The sequence below is a fragment of the Leuciscus leuciscus genome (genome assembly GCF_965113295.1).
Source record: "Leuciscus leuciscus genome assembly, chromosome: 4".
Classification (NCBI taxonomy): Eukaryota; Metazoa; Chordata; class Actinopteri; order Cypriniformes; family Leuciscidae; genus Leuciscus; species Leuciscus leuciscus.
This window is the reverse complement of record NC_138728.1, coordinates 25085032-25105927: the sequence shown is the minus strand read 5'-3', so window position 1 is coordinate 25105927 and position 20896 is coordinate 25085032. Positions and strand designations below refer to the sequence as shown.

Genomic DNA, 20896 nt, shown 5'->3' with positions numbered 1-20896 from the left:
AACATCCGAAGATATCAATCTGAATGTATAGTGTTAATCTTTAAGGACTCTTTGGCCAGTAATATTTTCGGTAGGTCAAATATGGACTTCTGTATGGCTGATTTAACATCAGAAGGAGTCTATAAGATAGATAATAATTAAGATTGATGATAGAAAAAATCCTTTTGAAACTCTTTGGTCAATTTTTTTTCAATCGGTCAAATATGGACTACTGTCTACCTGATTTAACATTACGAAAAGTCAGTCTGTATGTTTAGTGAATTAATGTTCATGGACTCTGGCCAGAAATATGTTCAGTAGGTCAAAAATGGACTACTGGCTGGTTAATATAGCATCACAAGAAGTCAATCTTTAGTATAGCAAGATAATGTTCAAGAACTCTTTGGCCAGAATTATGTTCAGTAGGTCAAAATGGGGCCTCTAGCTGATTTATAATCAGAAGGAGTCTATAACTTTATATACCCTTTGACCAGAAATATATATATGGACATATATATGGCTTATTAATTATCAGAATGAGTCTATGAGTATGTATATAGGAAGTCCAAGATCGAGGACTATTTCATCTATGCAATGAAACATATAACATATGTGCTTTCGCACTGCACTGCATTGAAGGGAAATTATTGCATTAGCTATTGCATTACAATGCATAGAATAGCCTCTTGTGCAAAGAAGAGATAAACATAAATGTTGCATTGCATTGCACACACGATCGAAGATTTAGCATTTAAGAAAAACATTTAAGCTATGCACGTTGCATTTCAATGCATGCCAGAAATAACATTCATTTGTGCCTTAAGAAAATAAAATGAGTGCTGCACACAGGTCTTGGACTTTCTATAGTCAAATATGGACTTCTATTTTTTTTTTCTATAGTCAAAAATAGGTCAAATATGGACTTTTGTATGGCTGATTGGCCAGAAGTATGTTCAGTAGGTCAAAAGGGGACTTCTGAATGGCTGATTTATCATCAGAAAGAGTCTATAACTTTATATAGTTGAAAAACTTTTGAGGACTTTGACCAGAAATAAGTTCAAAAGGTCAGATAAGGACATCTATATGGCTTATGAAGCACCAGAAGGAGTCTATGAGTATGTATAGAAAGCCCAATATCGAGGACTCTTTGGCCAGAAATACCTGGGACCTTGGGTCAAATATGGACTTCTGGCTGATTTAACATCAGAAGGAGTCTATGAGTTTATGATAGACTAAATCCTTTTGTGAACTCTTTGGTAAAAAAAAACCTACTGTCTGCCTGATTTAACATCACGTATATAGTGTTAATATTCACGGACTCTGGCCAGAAATATGTTCAGTAGGTCAAAAATGGTCTTGGACTTTCTATAGTCAAATATGGACTTCTATTTTTTTTCCTATAGTCAAAAATAGGTCAAATATGGACTTCTGTATGGCTGCCCTTACAGAAAAAACACATGAACTTCACATGTGCAAAAACTCATGTGATCACATGTGACCACATGCACATGTGATTTTGCACATGTGAAATTTAACATGTAAAAACATGTGACTTTGCACATGTGAAATATGTGGATCACATGTGAAACATGTGTTTTGCACATGGGAAATGTGTGCTTTTGGAACATTTGCACATGTGATTGCATGTGAAACACATGTGAAACACATGTGATCACATGTGAAACCCATGAGCTCACATGTGAACCGTAAAATTCCCATGTGAAACCTATAATCACGTGAAACCCATGAGATCACATGTGAAACCCATGACATCACATGTGAAACCCATAAAAATCACATGTGAAACCCATGAGATCACATGTGAAACCTATAATCACATGTGAAAACCATGAGATCACATGTGAAACCTATAATCACATGTGAAACCCATGAAATCACATGTGAAACCTATAATCACATGTGAAACCCATGAGATCACATGTGAAACCCATGAAATCACATGTGAAACCTATAATCACATGTGAAACCCATGAGATCACATGTGAAACCCATGAAATCACATGTGAAACCTATAATCACATGTGAAACCCATGAGATCACATGTGAAACCCATGAAATCACATGTGAAACCTATAATCACATGTGAAACCCATGAGATCACATGTGAAACCCATGAAATCACATGTGAAACCTATAATCACATGTGAAACCCATGAGATCACATGTGAAACCCATGAAATCACATGTGAAACCTATAATCACATGTGAAACCCATGAAATCACATGTGAAACCCATGAGATCATAAGTGAAACCTGAAATTCCCATGTGAAACCAATAATCACATGTGAAACGTAAAATTTCCATGAGAGACCCATGGAATAACATTTGAAACCCATCAACAATCTATGTTAAACCTACACCCCATGTAAACCTGCAACTTCATGTGAAACCCATGTAAAAATCATTCAGCAATATACCACATAAAATGGTAGTCCTACCATGTTCTTTTGTAGGGCCTATAGCCATGTTTCCCAACATTAAAACAAATAATTCAAATTTAGCTTTTATTTCATTTCAAAATATGCAGTACAAATTGAATGTTTAAAACAAACAAAGCAAAACCAAATTAAAATTATACATTTAAAAAAAGCCTCTAAAACAATGATGTATAAGGGCGTGTGTGTGTGTATTGTGTGTTTGTGAACGTGTGTTGTCTCAGTCCTGTGTGTCTCCTTCAGCAGGCATCCTGTTTTGGGATAGAAAAACAATCAAAGATTAGGGCAGTGCAATATGTCTTTTCCTCACAGATATCACTGAACTCAGAGTGAAATCTTGGCAGATGAGTCTTTAACGCACCCTTTGGTTTTGAATGTACACACACAATGTATGTAAATGCAGTGAAGTGTTCTGGTCACGTGCCAGTGTTTCAGTACATCTTGCTGTAGGAGAATTGACTGGCTTTTGTCAGAAAACTTGCAATGACGACAGAGCATCACTTTGGCTACACCCTGATGGAGAAATAAAAGTACAATTGATCACAAAAAATTATAATATTTTTATAATATTAATAATAATAATAATAATTTGACGCTTATAAAATAAAATAATGTAACATCACTATATTAGTTAGGCCTGTTTCCTTAAATTTGTGATGAAACCAGAGTTGCAACCAATTTTACTCCATATTGTAACGTATTTATAATTGAAATACACACATACAATGGCTATACAATACAAAGTGTTTGCACATCCCTGGCAGTTGGTTTGTAAAATATCTTCATTGTTTTGTCAGATATCTTTATTTTGTCTGAAGATATGCAGAAAAGTGTGTGTGTGTGTGTGTGTGTGTGTTGTTGTTGTTGCTGTTAATTAGGGATGCAACGATACAATTTTTTCAGAACCGATCCGATACCAAAAATTCTGAGTATCGGCCGATACCGATCCGTACCGATACCAGCACAGGTTTTTTTTAATCAAGTAGAATTTCTATAACTCTGTGTTGAACTGATAATAAGAACTGAAAAAAAGAAAAACAACAACAACAAAAAATATATGATCATAATCTGACATAAATGCTAATAAACTAGATTAGTTGATAATTCAGTAAAATTTAGTCTAGAAAAATCACGAGTGCACAATAATTGTATAAAATCTGAACATTTTGTGAAAAAAAAAAAATGTTTAGTGGGGAACAAATTAGAGACAATAAGTGTAACACTAAATCTGGTAAAACTTAGCAATTAATAGCAATTATTTTATATCCTACTATAAAATTGAGACATTTTTTAACTGTATAGCACAGCTGTTTAATAGGGCTGTCACGGTGAAGGATTTTCCCTTGCGGTAATTTTGAGTGGTTCAATAGCGCGATATGCGGTTTTACCGCATTTATTAATTTATTTTGATTTATTTAAATTTATTTGTTGCTATAAGTGTCACGATGTGGTCAGCATGCACAAAAACGAGTACATTTTCAGTAACCAATAAACCGAAACTAAACAGCGTCTCTCCGCATTGAAAGCCTGTCACTCAGCGCGCAGTTGTTACGGCAACGGACTGTCTTTGAGTGAGTCATTAAACCATTCATTTAACAACACGTTCAAAAACGCTGATTGATTCATTAAAAGATAGTAATGAAACAAGGTAAATTATTTTTAACTTTGAGCTTCACTTTTCAAGGCTCAGCTGACCAGCAATGCGTCGCATGGGTAACGCTGAAGCTTCACTTAATAGAGACAAATGGCATTGATTCAATGCGTGACTCACTAAGTTTTGTTTCCCGCGACCGCGAGTTCCTCGCGCTGTGGATGCAGACCAGCGCTGCCTGTCGCTGATGCCATTCATGATAAATACCCTTTATTTTAAACGTTAAAAGGATGACAGGACAAATATTTAACTTTCCTTGGACACGACAACCTTTATACGAATATGACTTGACCTCAAAGACAGACGCAGGTAATCGCACGCGCTCAGTCGATCTCTCTCATTCACTGTCTGTTTAGGCTTAAGTGCAACTCCACGAAGCCTCTGTACAAATCACCATAATAAAACCATGATCACCACGTCTTATTATCATTAACTTATTTAACATTCAATACACATGAACAAAACAAGAAGGGTATTGCCTTATGAAAAAAGAAAACACGCGAATATCGCGGTTGCTGCGGTTACTTGAATTCCTCTGCGGTTGGCTTGTCAGAAGCGCGGTACTGCGATATTGCGGTTATCGCGACAGCCCTAGGTAGCAACATATGATAGATAGGACAGAACAAGAAAGGCTATTAATAATCTTTCATTGCATCCCTGTATTATGATATGAAAGGCTCCAATACAGTGCGGCACAAAGCGCTTTTATGCGCATCCCAAGCGCAGAATGATGCGCTTGAAGCAACATGAGTCACAGTGCGCAGCGCGTCGAGTCCGCATTGAAAAGTTTCAAGCACAAAGAAAATACATATTGATGCGTAGTGTATTATACAGTATCTATCTATGCAATAGTCTATTCAGCATTTTCTTTTAACAGTTTTAAATTTCAGTTACTGTGCGCGTGAAGAACAAATAGTGCTCTGACTTTTCTCCAGTGTTGTGATCTAACAGACACCCGGTAGAAAGTAACATGATTAAGGTACAGCAATAAAATCCAGCAAGATAAGAGTTGTTTTATGCGAAACCATAGACCTTTATCTACAGATCAAGTATAATAATAGTAACATTGAATCATCTTGGAGAGAGTTTCATCGTGTTAACTGTCGTAACCGAACGCGACGCGCTGTTTGAATGTTGAATGAAGAATGATTGACAGCCGCAGCTGAGAGAAACATTTACGTGATCTTGAATTTAACGACTTAAATATTCATTTATATCTCACATTATACTATATAGGCTAATGGTTACAGAACACTTATAATATTGTGCACAAAAATGTATGGTGGTTTATAATGTTTGTGTGCCTTTTGTGTGGCTTAACAATAACACAGAATAGTATACACACAATATCGGATTTGGATCGGCCTCGTCTGACCGATACCCGATCCGCCAAAAATGGCAGTATCGGAGCCGATATCGATACTTAGTATCGGATCGGTGCATCCCTACTGTTAATAAACTAAAAATAATAGGCCTATAATTTTATTAAACAATTGAAAATATTACATTGTAATTGTATTAAAAGAAAGAAAAAAAAATCCTACAGTTTTTTTTTTTTGATGCTTAATTATGCATTAAATTCAGGTAGGCTACTCAGAGCCATAGAGAGAGAGAGTTGCGACACTCCCATAGACCTCCGCTGTAAATAATGGCGGCGCTTTTAACCGCCTACTTCCGGGATATGAAGATCGGAATAGTTCCAAACACTGTCATTTGGGCGTTGGACACCATTCACTTACATTGCTGCGCGTCGAGTTGTTCCAGAGTTAAGTTGCCGAAATATCGACCTCTTTTGAATTGTCAACTGTCTATATTGTATCAGAGGCCCTTTGCGATGCTTATACTGGTCTTCATTTGTACATGCACAGCGTAATTATTTATATTTTATGTTGGTTGTTTCAACCAATTTTCAAGCACTGCCTGCTAGCTAACGTTAGTTAGCTAGCGCGACTTCGTCAGCTAAGAGTTCGGTAATGAATCGCTACCACCTTTATAGCAACTTTTATTTAATTAAATTTTTTGGGATATACTAACTTTTCATTATGTTATTATTGTCTTGAGTGAAGCGGCTTGTGAGAACAATGCTGGACCTTTAGGATTGTTATGGCCATCACCAGTCCTGTCTGTTTCATGGATCACCTGCCCCTGGTTTTTGTTTTTCTTGTTCACACACACAAGCACACATTTTTGTTGTCTGTCATTGTTTAATAAAAAATATTTTATTTGAAAACCTTCATTTGTATCAGCCATGCTTAAATTCGTTTTTAATCTGTTATAGTTTTGATAATGTGTATGGCCTTAATCTTAAAATAATATTCTTAGTCTTAACATGATCATGTTTCACGTTATGGTCCTGGGGGTGGCCACTTTCATCAGAAGAAGTGAGCTAGCTTCTAAGCGAATTCTGAACGGACCGCCACGGCAGAACTCTTTGCGTGATCACGAAGGTAGGCTAATGGCTGAATCAAAATTTATAAGCAAAATCACGGGAATCAATAGCCTAATACAGCCCAGTTGTGCTAAAATAAATATCATGAGACGTCCATCATCAGATGAATGATATGGAAAAGTCAAGTTAGAGCCGCTAAAGCCAGTGCTACTACCCATGCGAACATGAACACTAAGCTTTTCCCTCCAAAAATATAGCTTAAAACTTATCTCCAAATGCAAAACTGACATTAACAAAATGCAATAATGCAATAACAGCTGAAAAAGTACTTGGGTGTGTGTTTTATTTTATATTTACCGTTCAATAATGCAATCGCTGCTGTCTGTCCCATAGAAGAACATGACAGCCAGCGTACGTTTTGGAACTATTGGGGCTTACATTAACCACGTGACAGCCATAGCGGCGACATCAAAGAGTGTCGCAACTCTCTCTCTCTATGGCTCTGAGGCTACTGAGTCGCTGTCCTCAGTGCCGCAGAAAAGCGCCTACAATCAAAATCCTGGCGCCGCTAGTGCCTATCACATGTAATTTTGTAGCAAACTGTCTTGTGTGATTAAAGTTTTGAGCTTCAGAATTTCCGATAACATAGTGAGTTTTTAGGGAGCAAATGTTTCAGTGCACTGTAAGGATTTTGTGATAAAGACGGCCATTAACCACTGACTACTGAGCTAGAGAACTGAGTGATATTTACCCAGAGTTAAGCACCTTGACTAGCTTGTTCAGGTGTGCTGGACTAGGTTGGAGTAAACCTCTGCATGTAAGTGGACCTTGAGAGACGATATTATATCTCCTGCAATATGTTCTGAACTTACAACACTGGTGTCCAGACCAAAGTTCTGCAGAGTTTCTGGTGATCCTGGATCAGCTGCTCAGGTCTGCTTTATTGGGTTTGGGAGCTAAACTCTGTGATCAGGACTAGATGGCAAACAATACTGTAAAGGGGAGAAGACAAACACTATTATTATGTTATAAATAACTTGTTCTGTGTTCATCTGCTAACCTGTTCAAAGTATGCATCATGAATAAGTGGTATGAATTTGCTCTTTTAATAACACTGTTTTACTACATTAATACTAACTACAAACCTGATAAAAATGACTGGTGGGCAATGGAGGAAAGGCTTATTTTGCCCTCCAGGTCAAGTACAGCTCGCTGCATCCTGACGTCACTTGATAACTATGAATTAACCATACAGTCCGTACTTTTAGGTTAAATAAATTAGATTATTTCCATTCATCCATTGACCAATTGTCAGCAAAATCTTTACAAAACTATCAAAATATCTCATCTACACATAATATGTGATTAAAAGCCCATACTTACAGCTCAAGTCTATAGTTAACCTAACTTAACGTTAAGTTACCTCAAGTTAGCCTAACGTTAACGGTTGAGATGCTAACGGACTTTTGCGAAGACACTAAGCCATTTCTATAAAGTAAATATTCAACGGAAGCGAGTCATTTACATGAAAGAAAGTATCAGAAACACTTGTATGTACAATTTGTGTAATTTTATGGACTAAACTTACCTTAAAGTAGTTAAAACAACAGTGAGAGACGGAGTTTCGCTGATTGTCAGTTGAGCTGCTGCCTCGTTTCCATGGTAACGCCCTCCGCTCCAGTTCAAATCGGTTCAAATGCGGCTTGAATATTCAGCGCGCGCGCCCATTAAAACACGTAGAAGTCACGCAGCATTTACATACATTTTGAATTGATGGAGTGAATTATTTGATAATCAGCTAAAATATCCTGAAACTTGATACATTATTATGTGGATAGTAGGCTTGTGGCCATCGCAAACTGTAAATAGAATGAAAATATAAAAGCATTGAAAACGTACAAGTCTGTCAGTTATATATAATAGGCTACATTATAATATAATATATAGGCCTACCTTTAGGAATGGTAAACGCGGTGTGGAAACAAAATAGCAAAAACTACATGATATAATTATGAACGTTTTCTACACAAATTCACAGATGTGACACGAAGAACAAAGCTTTATTCTAAGTATTTTTTTTAATGTATTTCAATATTTAACAGTGCTTTACATATGTGAATATATTAATATTCACATGTGAATATATTAATAGTGCTGTTGTTTATCGGGGTCTACGGTGTTTAAACTACTTTGATGTTTAATGTTTTTATGGATGCATTATAGGCATATTTAATGTAGTAACTGTTAACAAATGTTCAGATATAGGTGTAATAATATTCAGCACAAGTTTTCAACGAGATACAAATAACTAGGGAGCGCTTTTTACTGGATTTATGCCAAATCATGTAGGTAGATGGTTTACGAACATAGGTGTTCACAAATAATGTATTTCTGGGATGTGCAGTGACACGTAACTTTGAAACTATTTCTACAATCTATTTATTCACTTGCTACAATAGACTTTAATTGTATTTATGCTATATTAGGGCTAAATGTGGTTTAAAACAGACCGACCAAACAAAGCCCAAATTTCAATGTCTATGTTTGGGCTAAATTTGGACCAAATCAGACGGACCAAACAAAGCCCAAATATCAACGTCTATTTTTGGGCTAAATTAAGACTATGACGGGCCGACTTGATTCAGCCCAAAAAACAATGTCTTAATGACGTCTGGTGCTGGGTGGGCTTTCTCTTGACATGATTATGTATAACTTATAAAACAATTCTAATACCAATCACAAATACGTCTCAGGACGTAACAACACACAAAAAAACATTGAATATGTTTTACATTTTTGTCGTTATTAAGTCTAAAATTGATCATTTATTAACTGGCACTGTAAAATGTACAGTATTTGTGATGTGGAAACATGATTCACATGTTAAAAATTATTTTACAACATGTGCAAATATATTTCACATGAGCTCCACATTATAACCTATAGAAACATGTTTTCCACATGTGCCACATGCTCCATTATGTTCACATGTGATGAAATGTTGTTCACATGTGGTAAAATGTTGTTCACATGTGGTGACATGTTGTTCACATGTGGTAAAATGTTGTTCACATGTGGTGACATGTTGTTCACATGAGAACACATGTGATCACATGAGGTCACATGTAATCACATGTGGAAAACATGTGATAACATGTGAAATTCGTGTGTTTTTTCTGTAAGGGTGATTTAACATCAAAAGGAGTCTATAACTTTATTTGAAAACTTTTGAGGACACTTTGAGCAGAAATAAGTTCAAAAGGTCAGATATGGACAGGTCTATATGGCTCATCAGAAGGAGTCTATGAGTATGTATAGAAAGTCCAAGATTGAGGAATCTTTGGACTTCTGTATGGCTGAAGTAACATCAGAAAGAGTCAACGAGGATATGTGGAAAGGTTTCGAGTACCTTTGGCCAGAAAGAAGTTCAGTATGTCAAATATGGACTTTTGTCAGGATGATATACTATCTGAAGATTTCAATATGGTGATTGAAATCATGATTGCCATTTATGGTGCTAATCTTTAAGGACTTTTTGGCCAGATATATGTTCAGTAGAAAAAAATGGACTTTTGTATGGCTGATGTAACATCAGAAGGAGTCTATGAGAATGTATAAAAATTCAAGATCTCTAGGGCCAGAAATCAGTAGAGTAGGTCAGAAATGGACCTCACAAGGTCAATCTGTAGATAATGTTCAAGAACTCTTTGGCTAGAAATATGTTCAGTAGGTCAAGTATATCTCTGTATAGCTGATTTATAATCAGAAGGATTCTATAACTTTATATAGTTTAAAAACTTTTGAGGACCCTTTAAAATGAGTTCAAAAGGTATGGACATATGTATGGCTTATTAATTATCAAAATGAGTCTATGAGTATGTATAAGAAGTCCAAGATCGAGGACTATTTCATCTATGCAATTAAACATATAACATATGTACTTTCGCACTGCACACTAAAACAAACTTATTCAGTTGTGCATTGAAGGGAAATCTTTTTCCATTGTGCAGCGACGAGATAACACAGACAACGATGTGCATTGAAGGATATCATATAAGCTATGCGCTTGTTGCATTGCAATGTATACAATAACTAGCTCATTCCCATGTGCATTAAAGAGATAACATGTGTTGTTGCATTTTTGCATCATTGCATTGCATATTGCACACCAGAACCAATGCATTGCTTTGCGTGAACGATCTAACGTTGTGCATTGAAGAATAACATGATGCATTTTTTGCAGTGCATTGCATATTGCACACAAGAACTAATGCATTGCTTTGCGCGAACGTTAGATGTGCATTGAAGAATAACATATGATGCACTTTTTGCATCATTGCATCTTTGCATCATTGCATATTGCACACCAGAACTAATGCATTGCACGAAATATCTAACGTTGTGCATTGAAGAACAACATATGATGCACTTTTTGTATCATTGCATTGCATATTGCACACCAGAACTAATGCATTGCTTTGCGCGAATGATCTAACGTTGTGCATTGAAGAATAACATATGATGCACTTTTTGCATCATTGCATCTTTGCATCATTGCATATTGCAAACCAGAACTAATGCATTGCACGAAATATCTAACGTTGTGCATTTAAGAACAACATATGATGTACTTTTTGCATTGCATTGCATCTGGTGTGCAATACAATGCAAAGCGAGAAGTGCTTAAACTATGTTATTCTTCAGTGCACAAACGTTCATTGCACGAACGTTGTGCACTGAAGAATAACATAGTTTATGCACTTCTCGCTTTGCATTGTATTGCACACCAGATCTAACTCATTCCCGTGTTCATAAAAGAGATATAACTTATGTGTTGTTGCATTGCATTGCACGAACGATCTAACATTGTGCATTGAAGAATAACACATGCACTTCTTGCCTTGCATTGCACACCAGAACTAATGCATTGCATTGCATTGCACGAACGATCTAACGTTGTGCATTGAAGAACAACAAATGATGCACTTATTGCATTGCATTGCATATTGCACACCAGAACTAATGCATGACATTGCACGAACGTTCTAACGTTGTGCATTGAAGAATAACATAGTTTATGCACTTTTCGCTTTGCATTGTATTGCACACCAGATCTAACTCATTCCCGTGTTCATAAAAGAGATATAACTTATGTCTTGTTGCATTGCATTGCAGGAACGATCTAACGTTGTGCATTGAAGAATAACACATGCACTTCTTGCATTGCATTGCACACCAGAACTAATGCATTGCATTGCATATTGCACACCAGAACTAATTCATTCCCGTGTTCATAAAAGAGATATAACTTATGTCTTGTTGCAATGCATTGCAGGAACGATCTAACGTTGTGCATTGAAGAATAACACATGCCCTTCTTGCATTGCATTGCACACGAGAACTAATTCATTCCCGTGTTCATAAAAGAGATATCACCTATGTGTTGTTGCATTGCATTGCACGAACGATCTAACGTTGTGCATTGAAGAATAACATAGTTTATGCACTTCTCGCTTTGCATTGTATTGCACACCAGATCTAACTCATTCCCGTGTTCATAAAAGAGATATAACTTATGTCTTGTTGCATTGCATTGCAGGAACGATCTAACGTTGTGCATTGAAGAATAACACATGCACTTCTTGCATTGCATTGCACACCAGAACTAATGCATTGCATTGCATATTGCACACCAGAACTAATTCATTCCCGTGTTCATAAAAGAGATATAACTTATGTCTTGTTGCAATGCATTGCAGGAACGATCTAACGTTGTGCATTGAAGAATAACACATGCCCTTCTTGCATTGCATTGCACACGAGAACTAATTCATTCCCGTGTTCATAAAAGAGATATCACCTATGTGTTGTTGCATTGCATTGCACGAACGATCTAACGTTGTGCATTGAAGAATAACATAGTTTATGCACTTCTCGCTTTGCATTGTATTGCACACCAGATCTAACTCATTCCCGTGTTCAGAAAAGAGATATAACTTATGTGTTGTTGCATTGCATTGCACGAACGACCTAACATTGTGCATTGAAGAATAACACATGCACTTCTTGCATTGCATTGCACACGAGAACTAATTCATTCCCGTGTTCATAAAAGAGATATCACTTATGTGTTGTTGCATTGCATTGCACGAACGATCTAACGTTTTGCATTGAAGAATAACAGTTTAGGCACTTCTCGCTTTGCATTGTATTGCACAGCAGAACAAACTCATTCCCGTGTTCATAAAAGAGATATAACTTTTATGTGTTGTTGCATTGTATTGCACGAACGATCTAACGTTGTGCACTGAAGAATAACACATGCACTTCTTGCATTGCATTGCACACCAGAAATAATTCATTCCCGTGTTCATAAAAGAGATATAACTTGTCTTGTTGCATTGCATTGCACGAACGATCTAACGTTGTGCATTGAAGAATAACACATGCAAATCTTGCATTGCATTGCACACCAGAACTAATTCATTCCCGTGTTCATAAAAGAGATATAACTTATGTGTTGTTGCATTGTATTGCACGAACGATCTAACGTTGTGCATTGAAGAATAACACATGAACTTCTTGCATTGTATTGCACACAAGAACTAATTCATTCTACTCATTGAACCCATGTTCATAAAAGAGATAACATATTTGTTGTTGCATTGCATTGCACAAACAATCTAACGCTGTGCACTGAAGAATAACACATGCACTTCTTGCGTTGCATTGCACACCAGAACTAATGCATTGCATTGCATAATGCACACCAGAACTAATGCATTGCATTGCACGAACGATCTAACGTTGTGCATTGAAGACTAACATATGATGCACTTTTTTGCATTGCATTGCATATTGCACACCAGAACTAATGCAATGCACGATCTAACGTTGTGCATTGAAGAACAACAAATGATGCACTTTTTGCATTGTATTGCATAGGCTATTGCACACCAGAACTAATGCATAACATTGCACGTAGGTTCTAACGTTGTGCATTGAAGAATAACATAGTTTATGCACTTCTCGCTTTGCATTGTATTGCACACCAGATCTAACTCATTCCCGTGTTCATAAAAGAGATATAACTTGTCTTGTTGCATTGCATTGCACGAACGATCTAACGTTGTGCATTGAAGAATAACACATGCACTTCTTGCATTGCATTGCACACCAGAACTAATGCATTGCATTGCATATTGCACACCAGAACTAATGCATTGCACAAACGATCTAACGTTGAGCATTGAAGAATAACATAGTTTATGCACTTCTCGCTTTGCATTGTATTGCACACCAGATCTAACTCATTCCCGTGTTCATAAAAGAGATATCACTTATGTGTTGTTGCATTGCATTGCACGAACGATCTAACGTTTTGCATTGAAGAATAACAGTTTATGCACTTCTCGTTTTGCATTGTAATGCACACCAGAACAAACTCATTCCCGTGTTCATAAAAGAGATAAGTAACATATGTGTTGTTGCATTGCATTGCACATACGATCTAACGCTGTGCACTGAAGAATAACATTGTTTATGCACTTCTTGCTTTGCATTGTATTGCACACCAGATGCAATGCATTAGTTCTGGTGTGCGATATGCAATGTAATGCAAAAAGTGCATCATATGTTGTTCTTCAATGCACAACGTTAGATATTTCGTGCAATGCATTAGTTCTGATTTGCAATATGCAATGATGCAAAGATGCAATGATGCAAAAAGTGCATCATATGTTATTCTTCAATGCACTACGTTAGATCGTTCGCGCAAAGCAATGCATTAGTTCTGGTGTGCAATATGCAATGCAATGCAAAAAATGCATCATGTTATTCTTCAATGCACAACGTTAGATTGTTCACGCAAAGCAATGCATTAGTTCTGGTGTGCAATATGCAATGCAATGATGCAAAAATGCAACAACACATATGTTATCTCTTTAATGCACATGGGAATGAGCTAGTTATTGTATACATTGCAATGCAACAAGCGCATAGCTTATATGATATCCTTCAATGCACATCGTTGTCTGTGTTATCTCGTCACAATGGAAAAAGATTTCCCTTCAATGCACAAATGAATAAGTTGTTTTAGTGTGCAGTGCAGTGCGAAAGCACATATGTTATATGTTTAATTGCATAGATGAAATAGTCCTCGATCTTTGACTTCTTATACATACTCATAGACTCATTTTGATAATTAATAAGCCATACATATGTCCATACCTTTTGAACTCATTTTAAAGGGTCCTCAAAAGTTTTTAAACTATATAAAGTTATAGAATCCTTCTGATTATAAATCAGCTATACAGAGATATACTTGACCTACTGAACATATTTCTAGCCAAAGAGTTCTTGAACATTATCTTGCTATACTACAGATTGACCTTGTGAGGTCCATTTCTGACCTACTCTACTGATTTCTGACCCTAGAGTACTCGATCTTGAATTTTTATACATTCTCATATACAGACTCCTTCTGATGTTACATCAGCCATACAAAAGTCCATTTTTTTCTACTGAACATATATCTGGCCAAAAAGTCCTTAAAGATTAACACCATAAATGGCAATCATGATTTCAATCACCATATTGAAATCTTCAGATAGTATATCATCCTGACAAAAGTCCATATTTGACATACTGAACTTTTTTCTGGCCAAATGTACTCGAAACTTGACCTTTCCACATATCCTCGTTGACTCTTTCTGATGTTACGTCAGCCATACAGAAGTCCAAAGATTCCTCAATCTTGGACTTTCTATACATACTCATAGACTCCTTCTGATGAGCCATATAGACCTGTCCATATCTGACCTTTTGAACTTATTTCTGCTCAAAGTGTCCTCAAAAGTTTTCAAACTATATAAAGTTATAGACTCCTTTTGATGTTAAATCAGCCATACAGAAGTCCATATTTGACCTATTTTTGACTATATAAAAAAAAAATAGAAGTCCATATTTGACTATAGAAAGTCCAAGACCATTTTTGACCTACTGAACATATTTCTGGCCAGAGTCCGTGAATATTAACACTATATACGTGATGTTAAATCAGGCAGACAGTAGTTTTTTTTTTACCAAAGAGTTCACAAAAGGATTTAGTCTATCATAAACTCATAGACTCCTTCTGATGTTAAATCAGCTAGAAGTCCATACACTGCATGAAAATTGGGATTTCCGACCCCGTAAACGGCCGTAAATCTCCCTAATTTTCGGCAGTTAACGACAATTTACAGCCTGTGAACGTCGCGTTCGTCTGTGCCGAATATTGTCGGAAACGAACCATGACGTATGCAGAGCGCTCGCGCCGGAGGTGTGAATGGCTCTAATTACCATATGAATAGCAGCTCCCGCCAGAGAAAGGCTTGAATTTCCTCACTCACTATTGGTTGAACCCACGTGGATTAAACAAGAAAAATCACTCGTGATTGGTTGGCAGATCTGTTACTATTGGTCACCCTCGCTCATTATAAATTCAAAAAATTATAATATTCATATAAATGATACATAAATTATTTTTTTTATATTCATAATATGCTATTCTGTGGTATATTCATGTCATTGTTAACCTATGGACTACACTATTATTACCATCAAGGACATGAATTTATAAAGGAAAGGAAAATTTGCCAGGGACATGCTGTTTATTCAAAGAAAGAGCTTTATTAGCACAAACACAAAACAATATACACCTATGTACAAAGCATAGATCATCTGCACACACAACAAATTGGAAGCTCAGTGTCTGTTTTCATCTTCGGAGCTGTAGGTGACTAGCGGCGTTCTCTCTGAATTCGATCCACTTTGAAAACGTCTGTGGTGCGTCGCCCTGTATTTAGGAGTCGCCTCTAATCTCGACTGCAGCGTAGCACAGAGCTCTGTGAGCTCCTGGCTGGTGGTTGAACTTCATCGGACATCAGATCTATGGTGGCGCACTTCCAAATGCCCACGTCATCCTCACCTAGCACACCGTCTCGCTTCTAGCAGCTGTAAAAACAACCAATACAGACAATCAGTACTGTGATGCACTGTGTATGGACACAAAACATCTATTAATGCACTTGAAAAATAGTCACATTGACTAAAAATCTTACCCTCTTTCTTCTCGCTCGACTCCGAGCTGAACTCTTCACAGCTTCGGCCTGCAGTGCCAGATCTGGTTGTTTGTACCTGAAGCTCCTGCGTACTGTCTCGTAGTACGTCTTACAGGCAGCTGGAAAACAATTAAATGAGAGTGATATGAATAAAAACAACGCAAGTCACAGTAAAATGAAACAAGGAGAAAATAGTCAAAGTTACTTATAATGTCGTCATGATCAGCGTCATGAAAATCTGGACTTGCAGACATAGCTCTGAGTAAATGTGAGGTTACGCCCTCGTTATGAGGCGAGGTTACTCTATGGAAACAAAATGTATGATTAAGATCGTAAACTATAACGGATCTATTTTCTTATACAAGAGAATGAAAGCATATTCTTTGAATCTTACCTTTAAAATGTTTGTAAGTTTTTATGAAAGTAAAAAAATAAAAGAATGTAAGATTCTTTAATTTTTTTTTACCTTGCTCCAGTTCGTAGCGCCCACAATTTGTCTCAGAGTTGAGAAGATGGCATACTGCTTCCTGTAAATTACATGATTATTTACAATTATTAAACAAATAATAGCCATCACTCCCATGACCTCTTGCTTTATGATGAAATCATGAAAAACTGAATATTCTTACATTTCACAAGGCCTGACAAAATACAAAAGTGACCGATGAGATGAATACTTACTGGGTGTCAACAGGTCTTTGCTCAGAGGTGCGCTAGCATCTTAAAGATGAACTGAAAAAAAATTTTTTTTATAACATGTTTATGACAATTAAAAGTAAATTACACTAAAAAAAATTATTAAAAATATCAATATAGCTTTTTTTTAAAGCAACACAAAAATTGCGTTTGTTAGTATAAGAACGCTGGCAATTCTGATGACGTCACTGGAATGGTAGGACCTGCGAAGGTATATGGCAGCTGCAACTGCAGGTCCTATACACACGAAAATGAGTCATTTTGGTTACGTGTTTGAGCCTGTGAGGGACAGGCCAGTAGTACTGACTACCACCACAAGGAGGACGATCAGTTTCAGGCTCCACCTACAGTACAGGATCGTTTGGGGGAGCGGCGCGCGCTGTATCGATTCGCCTCACTGATCAAGTGCAAAAGAAACTACGAGCATGCAACGCCGTTACGTTGTAAATTACACGAAATAAAAGTAATGCAGGTATGATCCAGATTGTATTTGCAATGTACATAGTCAATTATTAATGGAGCAATAGTGGTTCATGGTGTTATAAGAGGGAAATGTGGTGGGAGGTTGGAGGGCTGTAGTAGCCTGTCATGCACTCTCATTTATTGTATACAAGCACATTATGCATTTTATTAAATAGAGACTGCTTATATATGTCGTGTGCATTTAGAGAAAAATACTAAAACATGGTTGAGGTACTGTGCGTTTTAGAAAGTCAAGGCAGATAAATGGCAAATGTGATTGGACGAATTCATCCAATGGGATCGCTTGTTCAGTTAGCTGCACGCAAAAATGTTAAAATCAAAATACTCCCTGCATCAACAATGTTTCCTGACACGATGAACATCAGCTAGCTTCAGGGTGAGTAGAGAGGGACATTGGATTCTGTTGACAGACCTGCTGCGGTTTAGTTAGCTGCTAGTAAACGCATCAATCTGTGATATCGTCGGAGTCATTATTTATTTCTACAGTTTATATGGTCGGAGTGGTGGCAAAAGTGCTTCCAACTCGTTTAGCTGCTAGCTCTTTACCTAGGTTGGATCGTTTGGTATCTAGCTTGGTTTTGTGACTCAATTTCAATGAATGCCGAGTGTGTCAGTCTCAGTTTTGTTGAACGCTATAAAGCCTGGTTTCCTTGTCAAAGGTAACGTTAGCCTGTGAAAATGTATCGTAACCCCAGCTGCCTTAATAATGCGTTTACTAGCAGCTAACTAAACCGCAGCAGGTCTGTAAACAGAATCCAATGTCCCTCTCTACTTACCCTGAAGCTAGCTGATGTTCATCGTGTCAGGATTAACATTGTTGATGCAGGGAGTATTTTGATTTTAACATTTTTGCGTGCAGCTAACTGAACAAGCGATCCCATTGGATGAATTCGTCCAATCACATTTGCCATTTATCTGCCTTGACTTTCTAAAACGCACAGTACCTCAACCATGTTTTAGTATTTTTCTCTAAATGCACACGACATATATAAGCAGTCTCTATTTAATAAAATGCATAATGTGCTTGTATACAATAAATGAGAGTGCATGACAGGCTACTACAGCCCTCCAACCTCCCACCACATTTCCCTCTTATAACACCATGAACCACTATTGCTCCATTAATAATTGACTATGTACATTGCAAATACAATCTGGATCATACCTGCATTACTTTTATTTCGTGTAATTTACAACGTAACGGCGTTGCATGCTCGTAGTTTCTTTTGCACTTGATCAGTGAGGCGAATCGATACAGCGCGCGCCGCTCCCCCCAAACGATCCTGTACTGTAGTTGGAGCCTGAAACTGATCGTCCTCCTTGTGGTGGTAGTCAGTACTACTGGCCTGTCCCTCACAGGCTCAAACACGTAACCAAAATGACTCATTTTCGTGTGTATAGGACCTGCAGTTGCAGCTGCCATATACCTTCGCAGGTCCTACCATTCCAGTGACGTCATCAGAATTGCCAGCGTTCTTATACTAACAAACGCAATTTTTGTGTTGCTTTAAAAAAAAGCTATATTGATATTTTTAATATTTTTTTTTAGTGTAATTTACTTTTAATTGTCATAAACAACACGTTATAAAAAAAAAAAAAATTCAGTTCAGTTCATCTTTAAGGGCGAAAAAAACAAAGAATATTCAAAAATGTACAATTATTGAAATCAAACAAAAAGGTAAGAATTGCCATACTCTGCTCTTCTAAGCAAGACTGTCTGAAACATGTCATTAAGCCAATAAAATAAACTGTTACCAAACTTGATTCTCAAGCAGTAAGTAAAGACCAATTTATAGTTATGCGTCGACCAGCTGTAGCTACAGAGTAGGCTGTGTACATAGCGTACCCTTTAGCACACCCTGACGTGCACCTCTCCCAAAATGTAACAATGCGTCAATTTTACGTGGACAGAAGCGCTGTGATTGGTCTAGAACGCCTCCCTCGGGTTTCACAGGCTTCTTTCTGCATGTGTAATTGTGCGTCAACAGGGACAACAATGCAGAAGTATAAATGAAACAGTGTAGCCTATAGCGTAGAGGCTCGGGCTTCGGTCTGACGCAAAAGTATAAATCAGCCTTAAAGGATTAGTTCACCTCAAAATGAACATTTCCTGATAATTTACTCACACTGAGTGACAAGATATCCATGTCTGTCTTTCCTCAGTGGAAAAGAAATTAAGTTTAAGGAAAACATTTCCATATTTTTAATGGCATATACTTTAATGGCAACCAAAGATCTCAATGTTCCAAGACGGTTCAAATGTCCGTCTCAATGCAGCTTCAGAGTCTCTACACAATCCCAGTCGAGAAATCAGGTTCTTATCTAGCAAAACCATCTGTCATTTTATAAAATTATATATACACATTTATGTATTTTTTAAACAATTGTTTGTCTTGTGCTAGTCTGCTGGCATTACAGACATTTGAACCTTCTTTGAACATTGGGATTGTTGGTTGCCATTAAAGTCCAATCTCTGTAGAAAAATACTGAAATGTTAATCCTCAAAACTAAATTTATTTTCCACTGAAAAAAGAAATAAAGGTTGGGGCAACAGATAAAGTGAATACTCACTGGAAATTTCCTTGCGCTGAAATCTGGCTGCACATTTCTCCGGGTCAGAGAAGGCTTCCACAAGACATTCAAAGTTTGACTTAGAGTCTGAAACACATGAGTCAGCCAGTAAGTACGGTCATGTTGCCTATACTAAATTAATAATGAAATACTGGAGTCATTACTACGCTTAATTAAGAGTGAGAAGAACCTACTCATCTTGAATGGACAAAAAAAACTAATGTTTTTGTCTCATCTTTCCATAGAACATTTGTAAAAGTAACTGACACTACTGGAACTTCAAACGGGCAGAGGGACGACCAGACTCTGACCATAGAACGCTCCCCGTTTGAAGTTCCAGTGTCAGTTACTTTTCAAATGTTCTATGGAAAGATGAGACAAAAACATTAGTTTTTTTTGTCCATTCAAGATGAGTAGGTTCTTACTCTTAATTAAGCGGCTTAAATAACTCTGACCAGCACTGTATATATTTAAAATAGATTATTCACAAGCAGTAAAAAACTACTTGTCTTGAATGGAGTGTGACTTTGTGCAGAGCAATGTTTTGTGCAGGGGGAAAAGTACTTACCA

The 20896-nt window shown here is 37.0% G+C and overlaps 1 long non-coding RNA gene across 1 annotated transcript; it reads right to left on the bottom strand.

Moving 5' to 3' along the window:
• Window positions 1-2193: 2193 nt before the first annotated feature.
• LOC309497221 lies at window positions 2194-8098 on the bottom strand. Its single transcript, XR_014205445.1, has 3 exons — window positions 7349-8098; window positions 2798-2949; window positions 2194-2687 (listed from the first exon to the last, which is right to left on the bottom strand). It is a non-coding gene; the product is annotated as an uncharacterized lncRNA (long non-coding RNA).
• Between the last annotated feature and the right edge of the window lie 12798 nt (window positions 8099-20896).